This window comes from Otolemur garnettii, unplaced genomic scaffold (genome assembly GCF_000181295.1).
Source record: "Otolemur garnettii isolate 467f Iridium unplaced genomic scaffold, OtoGar3 scaffold00066, whole genome shotgun sequence".
NCBI classification, from domain to species: domain Eukaryota; kingdom Metazoa; phylum Chordata; class Mammalia; order Primates; family Galagidae; genus Otolemur; species Otolemur garnettii.
In genome coordinates this window covers 6,873,386-6,884,155 of record NW_003852461.1, presented here as the reverse complement: position 1 = coordinate 6,884,155, position 10,770 = coordinate 6,873,386, and the positions used below count along the sequence as shown (strand labels likewise).

General features: G+C 42.5%; 1 non-coding gene across 1 annotated transcript; it reads left to right on the top strand.

Moving 5' to 3' along the window:
- Positions 1-8,915: 8,915 nt before the first annotated feature.
- On the top strand, positions 8,916-9,022 carry LOC111726458. The gene has a single exon (XR_002774223.1). It is a non-coding gene; the product is annotated as a U6 spliceosomal RNA (small nuclear RNA).
- The last annotated feature ends 1,748 nt before the right edge of the window (positions 9,023-10,770 follow it).

Genomic DNA, 10,770 nt, shown 5'->3' with positions numbered 1-10,770 from the left:
AAGTACAAACGGCACAGGCAGCATAGAAGTCAGCATCATGGAAGTTGTCGTGAGTATAGAAACAAAGCCTTGGAGGAGAACAAGGAGTACACTAAGAAACCGAGATTGTGGCAAATCCTGGCTTAGCTTACTGATACACCGGGCAAGTGAGAGGAGAGGGACCCATTCCCAGCAAGAAGCCTTTAAACTCTACAGTCTGAAATTGCAGATGTGGAATGTTCTGGTCTTCTTTCTCCCAGTTATTCATGGGGTCTTTATTTCTTCCAAAATATCGGGAGGGATAGTTAGCTGTACACCAAAACGTGTTCTCCCTCAAGGAAAGTCACTGTGGGTGGTTGAAGGTAAATAATAGCTGTGCAGAACGGTCTTCATTTTCCAGCCCCCTTGCAAGTAGGCATGGCTTTCTGCCTAGTTGTCGTCAGTGGCCTGGGAACTGAACTAACTTACATTCCTTGGAGGCCAGATATTTAAAGAAGCAGTAGGGTCTTCTCCACTATACCTTTATCCTTCTGCCGTCCTCTTAACAACAAAACCACTCTGCTCTTTCTTACTTTCAGAGACCTACAGGTATTTTCCAGAGTGTGTCCCCTGTCCCCTGCCCTTCCAAACAGATGTTCCACGTTCAAGTAAGTTTTGAAAACAATATAGGCTATATCCCTTCTTCCTTGCTGAGTCCCAATGCCCAGAGCATGATGTGATTAAAACAAAATTAAACCAAAAAATCCTCTTGTCCTTACTAATCCAAATTTAGTTGACCAAATTGCTTTTTATTTCAAAGAACAGTTTAGCCTCCCTCAGAACTAGTGTTCTATCTAAGACATGGTGGGAAATGCCGTCCCAGATGAAGTGTCAGGACCTTAAGTCTTCCAAGCCACCTACCACACTTGATTCAATAGGTACCTATAAAGCCTAGATTATGTCCAAAGTCCTGTGCTGGCAAAATGTTAGGACCCTCAATGGGGCCAAGCTTAGAGGGGATACCAAATAAATATTGTTGAATATATTTTTTAAATGTCTCCAAACTGCATTCTAACTACAGGGCTGCCATTACCCACTAAATAAGACCAACTCTAGCTCAGCTAACATCTCGCTAGAAACAAGCATCTCATTATGTCCCCTTCGTCCTCTGCCGCTCATCTTTATTGCAGTCACATGGACCACTCACTGCTTCCTAAAGACTTTAGGTATGTTCATGATTTTTTTTTTTTTTTTGGTGCCTTTTTACATGCCATTTTCTTTTTTTAAAATAACCTTTTAACTGTTGAATTCCTTTTTAACCTGAAAAATTTAAATGAAATGTCCCTTACTATATAAAACTTTCTGCATCTCAAACCCTGACCGACAACTTTCATTTTTAACCTTGTATTTTTGTAAAACTGAAAAAAAAAGCCCATCCCAATGAAGTCATAGCCACTATTCCCGCCAGGGCTGACCTTGGTTAAAAACACTTCTAATTCCTTACTCAGCCATAGACATCACCTGCTGTCTTCTTCAACATGTGGGAAAGAAAGTGAAGGAGATGAAACGTAGGTAGGAGAGGTTTTCTGCTCCTCGAGGAGCCAAGAGTAAGGGGAGAACCAGGAGGAGTTATAGTGAGATGGATTTTGGTTCAACCTGAGAAAGGACATCCGCACAGTCAGAACTAATGAACAAGGAGGGGGCTGCTTTATAAGGCCGGCAGCTCCCTTTCCTTAGAAGCACTCAGGATGGATGAGAATATGTCCATGATGGGCAAGACTGGTGGTTCTTTAAAGTATCAGATACCATGAAAGACAGAATGTTTTGGTTTATGAAGGATCTGAGAAGTTTGCAGGTCTTGGCCTCATTAACTCAACCCCCAGACTGGCTTCCTTTTCTCTCCACTTTCATAACCACCATCACTTTTGTAATTACCAACATCTTTACCAGCTGACTTGGGGTCCAGAAGGCCCTGTCTAACTAGACCCCTGCTGTTTCTCAGCCGGACCCAGAACAAATCCCTGTGCATGGTGGGAGCTTCCAGAGCCTGAGATCCAACCTACACTCTGCCTCTGGAAGGAGAATTTGGGGCTCATTATTTTCCCTGCCTCCTGCAGGCGTTACGTCTAACCAGATGAACTGTGAGGCCGATGTGTCACAGTCATGCCGTACTGTCTGGAGCATGTTCCCAAGTGTGCCCTCTGTCCCCTGAACAAAATGCAAGAATGGCCACGGTTGGGGTGGGACACAAGGAGAACCTTGTCCATTTGTGAAGAGGATGCTGAGACTCAGAGAAGCTCTGTGACTTTGCTAAAGGCACAGAAGGATCTGGGGACAAAGTTGAGGCCCTGCCTTCCTTCTGCACAGTTCTTGGTCGCCATTCCTTGCTCGACCTGCCAGTCAGAGTGCATGCTATTCTGTTATCCAGCTTCCAGCAGCAATTTCAGGAGCCAGACTGGCAAGGGTACAAGAAACTTTGTCCCTGCACAGCATGTAGCTTGGGATTCAGTGCTTTCTGCGCAATGCCAAGTTTCTCTCAACCTAGGGGAAGGGGAGGAAACTCTCGATATTGAATACAAGCTGTGGGCCAGGCTCTGTGATCTCACCTAAGTCCTGTGACAGCCCTCTAAGAGGAGACTTGTTTCTGCTTTATGAAGGAAGAGAGGAGACTTAGCAAATGAGTAACACTACATGACTTAAACACAGATCTTCCCAGCTCCAGTGTCTGTGAGGACATCTCCTAACCCCAACCCCAGGCTACCTGGAGGGACCAGTGATGGCCTGGTCACAGCTTCCTCTGGAGCTTCTACTTACCCTAAGCTTCTTGTTCCTCATTGTATTCTATCGATATTTGCTGAGCACCTACCATGTGCCTGGCCTCAGTGAATTGTTTGAGTGGATTTTCAAGAGTATGTCCAGATTTGTTGGAAAGGTCTTATCCATAAATGCCACTTACACTGCCTTCCAGTACTGAAGTCCCTCATCTGGGACTGGTCTGCTGGGAGCTTCTGGTACGTAGACGGTCAGAAAATACATGCCCGCTGGTGTCTACCTCTCTCCTGGCTCCTCTCCCTCTCTCTGAGAATGCCACTCATCCACCGCTGTGGATAGTCCTCTCCGGGACCCCAGTCAGGAGGCATTTGTCATCCTCATCCATCCATCTGCTGGTCAGTTCCGCAAACACCAACGCCTTGCTGTGCTTGGTGCCATGCAGTAGAGCCAGGCACACGGACTGAGTGAGGCAGAGCTCACAGTGTGCTAGTGAGGGACGACACGAAAGCTGTTGGCTACATCATGTCAAGTGCCATATGTGAGGACAACCAGCAAAACCCGGAGTGCTCGGCCACAGCAGAAGGGTACGTGGCTCGGCTGGCTGATGTCTGAGAAGACTTCCTAAAGTATTCATGACTGAGCCACACGCTGGTAGAGGAGAAATGATTGTCAGGGCATAGCGGGTGGTCATGGGTATTTGGGTGACAGGGATACATTTTCTAGGTAGGACAAGCAAGACAACGATGGCTCTGAAGCATGCGCCCATGCCCTGTTCTGGGAATCACCAACTATGGTTACACACATGCACCATGTTCCAAGCAAAAGCAAAGACACAGCTAGAGAAGGTGGGATGAGATCTTGAGGACCCTTCATGCCCTTCTAAGACTCCAGCCAGAGACTAAAGGAGTATGACATGATCAGTTTGGGGAAGCAGGTCAGAGACTCAAACCTGGAGGCAGGAACATCTGTTGTGTTTACATCTTCCCCGTGTAGCTTGGGTCAGTCATTTACTATTGTTGAATTTCAGCTTCTTTCTCGGTAATGACCTACTTTACAGGGTCATGATAAGGATTGGCTATGAGATACGGAAAGCATCACAGTGGCTAACACTGACTAGGTCTTGATCGTGTTATGTATTTTACGTATTTTATATGTATTTTATAATGTTTATGTTCCATAATAACCCAGGCATAAAGACAAAAGAACTTGCAACCAGAACGGCTTTTCTTAGGAAGGGCATGAAGGATAACGCCATCAGCCAAACAGCTTCAAGGGAGTCATTGACACACATGGGTAAATAATTTATGTGTTTGGACCATTTTTTAAAAGCCCCATTATTATTCCTCCTCCTCGCCTCACAATGACTCTGGTAGTCGCACTGCATTAGTTAATTTCATGGTCCTGTTGTGAATCTTATAATATTTCATCCTCCTAATTCAAAATATTCATTCCAAGTGGTTCCAACTTCACAAATAAATAATTCCTGTTGGAAAATGGAGTTTTTCCATCTGCCTGGCCCATTTTCCATCTGTTCCTGCGAGCTCATGGCAGGACAGAGATGGGTCATGAGGCCCCGTTGATTAGTCCTGATTTAAGAAGAAATGGCTTTCTCCCAGATGGATTGTACATTAGTGATAAAGATTAGTTTCCACTGTTATTGGTTACAAGACAGTTTTAAAGATATGGAAGTGGATCCGAAAGTACATACTAGATAGAAGAAAAACGACAAGAGTCACGATGACTTAGAGTTCACCGTAAGGGTGACATCTTTCTAGGCACTAAACACACAATACATACATCATTTCGTAACTGCAGAAACCCAGCAGGTCCATGTGATTATGTACATCCGACAGGTGAGGGAAGCATGGCTCAGAGGGGCTTAAAAACTTGCCTAAGGCCAATAGTTTGTAAATAGGGAAGCTAGGACAGATTCCAAACCCATGCTCTCTCCACAAGGCCAGAGATCCAAAAAAGCACTGGGCTTTTTGAGTGGAAAGTACACCCAAAGAATTGTGATTTCTGTTTCATTTAATAATCGAGAAATATAATAGATAAGCTCATGAAATAAGGGTGATTTATTTTCAGGTCCTTCTGATGACTGCAACTAGCTGGAGGAAGAGAGCCACTTCTTGATAATCAGAGATCAGAGACCGAGCCCTATCTTAGAGCAGAGGTCTGAAAATTGGGAAAGCTGGACACATGGTCTACAATGCCCGAGTTATTTCTTAATAGTAAAAACAAGTGCCTGTCTGGGTCTTGGCTTCCTCAACCAGAACCCTTTTCTGTAAACCTCGTGAGGTCTAGAAAGGCATACCTGTGTGGAATGTGTGAGAAGACAGAGTGAAGTACAGTTTGTCAGAGATAACGTCCTGTGCGAGTGTTAGATGGCACTTTTATTTCTGTGTCTTCCTGCAACAACAGAAGGAGCTTGCACCAGAGTATAAATCTTAGCAATGCTTCCCTCATTGAGAAAGTCGGGCAACAACAACAATTAGCAGAACTAAAATGGTGTGCTTAGTGACGTTAACTGATTTAATTCATCAGAGACTGAGCAAACAGCCCATGGACCAGTGCCAGCCAGGGACCCACACATAGAGTCCTGCAATCTGGACCCCCCTGAGGAAAGCAGACAGCGTGAGCAGTGAAGCCAGAATACCTGGGAGTGCGGTCTCAGCTCACTGCTTATGAGCTTTGTGTGACCTTGATCAAGTTACTAAATCTCAGATTCCTCTTCTATAAAATAGGATTAACAATGCTAAAATGATAGAGTGATTATGAAGATGAAATAGAATGTATGTGAATGCTTAGAGTGGCGCTTAAGGCTTAATAGACAGTAAGAATGTCATTTATGATTATTACCACCACCATCACCATCAGTTTAAAGCATTTGTCCTGGTCTACCATAGCATGTGTCTTCCCACCATTAGAGGTGCATTTTGGTTGTCACATCTCAAGAAGGTTGTGTCACTGTCACTCAGTAAGTAGAGGCCAGGATGTTTCCAAACATCCTACAATAGGCAGGACATCCCTCCCACAATACAGAATTATCCGATTTAAAATACCAATAGTGCCAAGGTTGAGAACTTTGCATCGGAGTCATTCCTTGAGGTTAAGTGAGATCCCCAGCCAGCAGATGGAGATTTAATAACAGATATCAGGCTTACCTAAACTTGTGGTTTCATAGACTATCAGCCCTAAAAGAGACCTTTGATGTCATGTGCTCTAAATATCTGTCTTACTGAAAGTAAGCTGCAGAGGGGCAGGGAGCTGCCTTCTCCCTCTCCTATTCATGGGTGAAAATGACCTTCCTGTTTCTTTTGTCTTTCGATCTTGCCTCCTAAAAGCATACTTCCCCAGTTTAGTTAAAGGAGATCCAAGGTCAAATTCGTCAGCCCAGCGAGTGCGAGAGCTACAATTGCATCCCACGTTTCTGGGTACAGTGGCTAAGACTAAAGAGGAGGTGAGGTCGGGGAAGCCCAGGGCACCTATAGTGCCGAAAGCAAGTGCCTGACCAGTCATCTGACCTGACCAGTCATCCCAGCGTCTAGCACAGAGGAAGGGGGCGTACAGTAGATAATATGGCAGTAAAAAGGACTGGGCTTGATGTCAAAAGATTTGAAACTGTGTCCTGCTCTCTGACACTTTCCCTGTGTGACTGGACAATCACAGGAAGCATAGAACCCTAAAACGTTAGCCCTGACGTCTTCAGGCCTGAACCCAGCAATGTTCATTCTCTCTCAATCTCAAACTCTCCCCTTTCTCTCTCTCTCTCTAGCTCTATATCTCTCTCTACACTGATAATGATCACAAAATGCGTTTACCTCAGAACTATCTGTAAGATCAAATAGCACCAACAATGAAAATGCAAGTTGTTAGTTACAGTTCAAAGTACAGACTTGGGACCCCCACAGCCCCAGTTCAAATGCTAGCTCTGCCAATGATGAGGTGTGTGACCTTCAGGGAGTCACTTAACCTCATTTTGCCTCAGTTTCCTCGTCTTTGAAATGGGTATAGTAATATCATACCTACCTCATACTGCTATCGTGAACATTGAATCAGTTAACACACATAAAGTGCATTGGAATAAAGCCTGGCTCGTAGCAAGTTTTACAGAGTGTGAACTCTCATTGTAACTAACTTTCATTTTCCCTTCTAGTTCTTTCTAGAAAAGTCAAGAAGCTATTCAAATGCATTTTCTGTAAGTAAATTGTGGAACAACACAACAGCCAACAGAAGAGGACCAGCTTCTGCCACACTCTGACAATCACCTTCCAAAATAATCTTTATTATGCCATGAAGGCTATGTTAACCAGTTCAATGAAAATATTTCAAATTGTATATAAACCAGCACATTGTACCCCATGATTGCATTAATGTACACAGCTATGATTTAATTTAAAAAAAAAAACAAAAAAACCTTTATTTTAGGATTAGGAGGCAACAGCTCCCCCTGCCGCCCAGAATGGAAACAGCACTATTACCCCCACTGATGGCTTCATTAATATTCTGTCCTTACTGTCCTACTAATCTTGCGTCCTGAAAATGTGCTTCCCAGACTGATGAAATTGCTTCTATGTACTAACATCATCAGTGAGGAATTTTCCTAAGCAGCTGACTCATAACTTTTCTTTTTTTTTTTTGTTCGCAGTCAAAAGGATTGCACACTCTTAGGTTCCAGTCAGGATTTGAATATCTGCCTGTTCTCCTTTTCCCATGAGGGAGCAATGCTCTGGAGCCCCTCTAACAGAAGAAGCCATTCTCCCCACCTGGAAAGAAGTAGTGGAATTGGAGCATTATAACAAATTGTTCCCATCCACCAATCACTTTGTAATGTGGCTGTTTCCAAGGTAAACTCATTTGTCTTGTTGAACAGATGGCAAAAATAAAAAAAAAAATCAAGTTCTGTCTTTGCATTTCTAACTCCCTTTGGAAAATTCTACCCTAGATTCAAAAGTGGGCAAATAGGCCTTTTACCAAGACAGGCCCCAAGGCCTGAGTACAATGGACTATCCCTATTTGCTTAGAAAGGCCAGTATACACTGGCTATGCAAGACTTTTTATAAGTACTATATAATTCCATCCTCACAATAGCCATGTAAGCTAAAACTTACCATGCCCAGTTAGAGATGCTGGAACAGAGGCTCAGAGAGGTTCAAGAACACGGGCCCAAGACCCACGACTATTAAGTGCCAGAACAACAGATCTCAGCTTGACTCTTGCTGACTGCAAAGCTCTAGTCCTCTACGTTGTATTTCACTGTCTCCCAGGGACTCAAAGTCACTCTGGGAAAACTGCAGCCTGCAAATTAGAGAGCCAGCACAAGAGTTGATTAGAGAGGAAGATACCTCCATGTATGCTTTGGAGAAAAGAACATTCTCAATTCTCCTATTGGCAGGGAAGGGCCTTCTTCTGAGTCACTGCAAAGGACTCTGGGTCATCCAGGGCTGAAAGAGTCTACTGTCAAATTCTACCAACACTTAAGGAGGAAGTAATACCAATGCTACTCAAACTCTTCCAGAATACAGAAGAAGGGACATGAGCCAGTTCATACTCTAGCCAGATAGCAAAACTAGAGATAGTACAAATAAAATATTCCATACACGAACATCTCTAGTAAAAAACATAAACTTAAAAATCCTTAACATAATACTAGCAAACCAAATTACACAATACGTAGAAAGTTTAATACCAAGTGAGGTCTATCCTGGGAAGATGAGGCTGATTCTGCATTCAAAAACCATTCAGTGCAATTCACTATATCAGTGGGCTACAGAAGAAAACTCACCTGAACAGACAGAAATGGTGGAGTCCAACCCTGGCATTCTCCATACGAGAAGCCTGAAGACCAGAAGAGAGAAGAGACATCCCCAATGTCACAAATTACTGACGTATCTGTACTTAGAATCCAGCTCTCCAGAAAGAGCTGTGTGAGGCTGTCACCCATGCTGGGAGCCAGGGAAGTTCGTAAGCATAAAGGAGGCCTCATTCACAGCTCTCACATGACCAGATCTGAGGTGAGAGAGTGGGTACTAGTTGACTCTAGCCCACACTGTGCTGGAAAATATCTGAGGTTCACTGACACACAGTAGCGTTAAGGGAGCATTAGATTGATGGAAAGGGATTATATGCCCCCTGCAATATTCCAAAAGAGGTGCACATTCTAACTGTTGGAAATGGGACATAGGGTGCTTCTTTTGGCAGCACATATACTAAAATTAGAATGATCCAGAACAGATTAGCGTGGCCTCTGCACAAGGATGACACACAAATTCATGAAGTGTTCCATATTCATTTTGATTCTCATCGGATAAAAGATGTAAATTTAAGACACGAAACAATAAAAATTCTAGAAGAGAGTGTAGGGAAAACACTTGAAGATATCGGCCTAGGAAAAACTTTATGAGGAAGACCTTCCCTCCCCAGCCATTGAAACAACATCAAAAATATATTACTGGGATTTGATCAAGCTAAAAAGCTTTTACACAGCTAAGAGTACCACAAACAAAGTGAACAGTCAGTCTTCAGAATGGAGAAGATTTTTGCATGTTATGAATCTGACAAAGGCCTGATACCTAGAATCTATGGAGATTAAATTATATAAAATTAATTAAATAATTCATTATTAATCTAATTAATTAATGTTTAATTAATTTAATCAAATTAATTAATATATTGTTATTCAATTAATCAAATTAAATAATAAGAAAAGTACAAACAACCTTCTCTATAAATGAGCAAGAGATTTAAACAGAAACTGCTCTGAAGATGACAGATGAATGGCCAATAAGCATATTAAAAAATGCTCATCATCTTTAATTACCAGAGAAATGCAAATCAAAATCACTCTAAGATATTACCCAACCCCAGCAAGATCAGCCCACATCATAAAGTCACAAAACATTAGATGCTGGCGTGGATGTGGAGAGAAGGGAACACTTCTGCACTGCTGGTGGGACTGCAAACTAATGCAGCCCTTTTGGAGAGAGGTATGGGGAATCCTCAAAGATCTAAATGTGGTCCTTCCGTTTGACCCTGCATTCCCAGGAGAACAGAAATCATTTTACCACAAAGACATTTGCACCAGAGTGTTTATTGTGGCTCAATTCATAATTGTCAAGTCATGGAAGTAACTTAAGTACCCATCAACTCATGAATGGATCAACAAACTGCAGTATGTGTATACCATGGACTACTACTGAGGCATTAAAAAGATGGAGACTTTACATCTTTTACGTTTACCTGGATGGAGTTGAAATACATTCTTCTTAGTAAAGTATCACTAGAATGGAAAAATAAATATCCAATGTGCTCCATACTAACATGAAATCAATACATAAACAATTACATGCTCATTAGAACAATAAAACACTAATATAATCTAGTTCAGGGGTAGAGGGAAGTGGGGGGGGACTGGCAGAAGGAGGGAGGGCATGAGGCGGGATCTCACCTACTGTGCACATTGTGAGGGTGTATAACACGCCCGCTGAGTGAGGGGCCCTTTCACAAATGGAACTTACCCTGGAAGTGAGAACAATGTAACCTAAAATTTATACCCTCATATTAATTTGAAATAAAAAATAAATTTAAAAATATTTAATATTGGATTGTAATATTTTTACACTTACACTAATTGCTATAGAGCTGTAGTGGTTCTCAGCATTGACGTAAAGTTTCTTTTCTTAATAAAAAAAAAAACAGAAAATGTGACATAAGAGATGCATGTCATAATTTAAGAAATATGAGCCACAGTTACATTTCCTTTGAAAGAAAGCTTTTAAAACTTACAGACTTTCTATAAAGACAGGGGGAAACAGGCTACAAATGCTTGGGTGTAACTAAAATGACTGGGGTCCCTCAATCCCCCCATCTCCAGCCAGCTGAGGTTCACCCCTCAAACTTCACAAATGTTTTCTATTTTCAGTCCCCTACAGCAAGCTGCTTGGTGCCCATTATCTTACTCCGTGTGAGTAATCTGGTATCCTGATCACACTCACGAAACTTTCTTCACTCCTAGTTTCACTGTTAAAAAATGTCAAAACC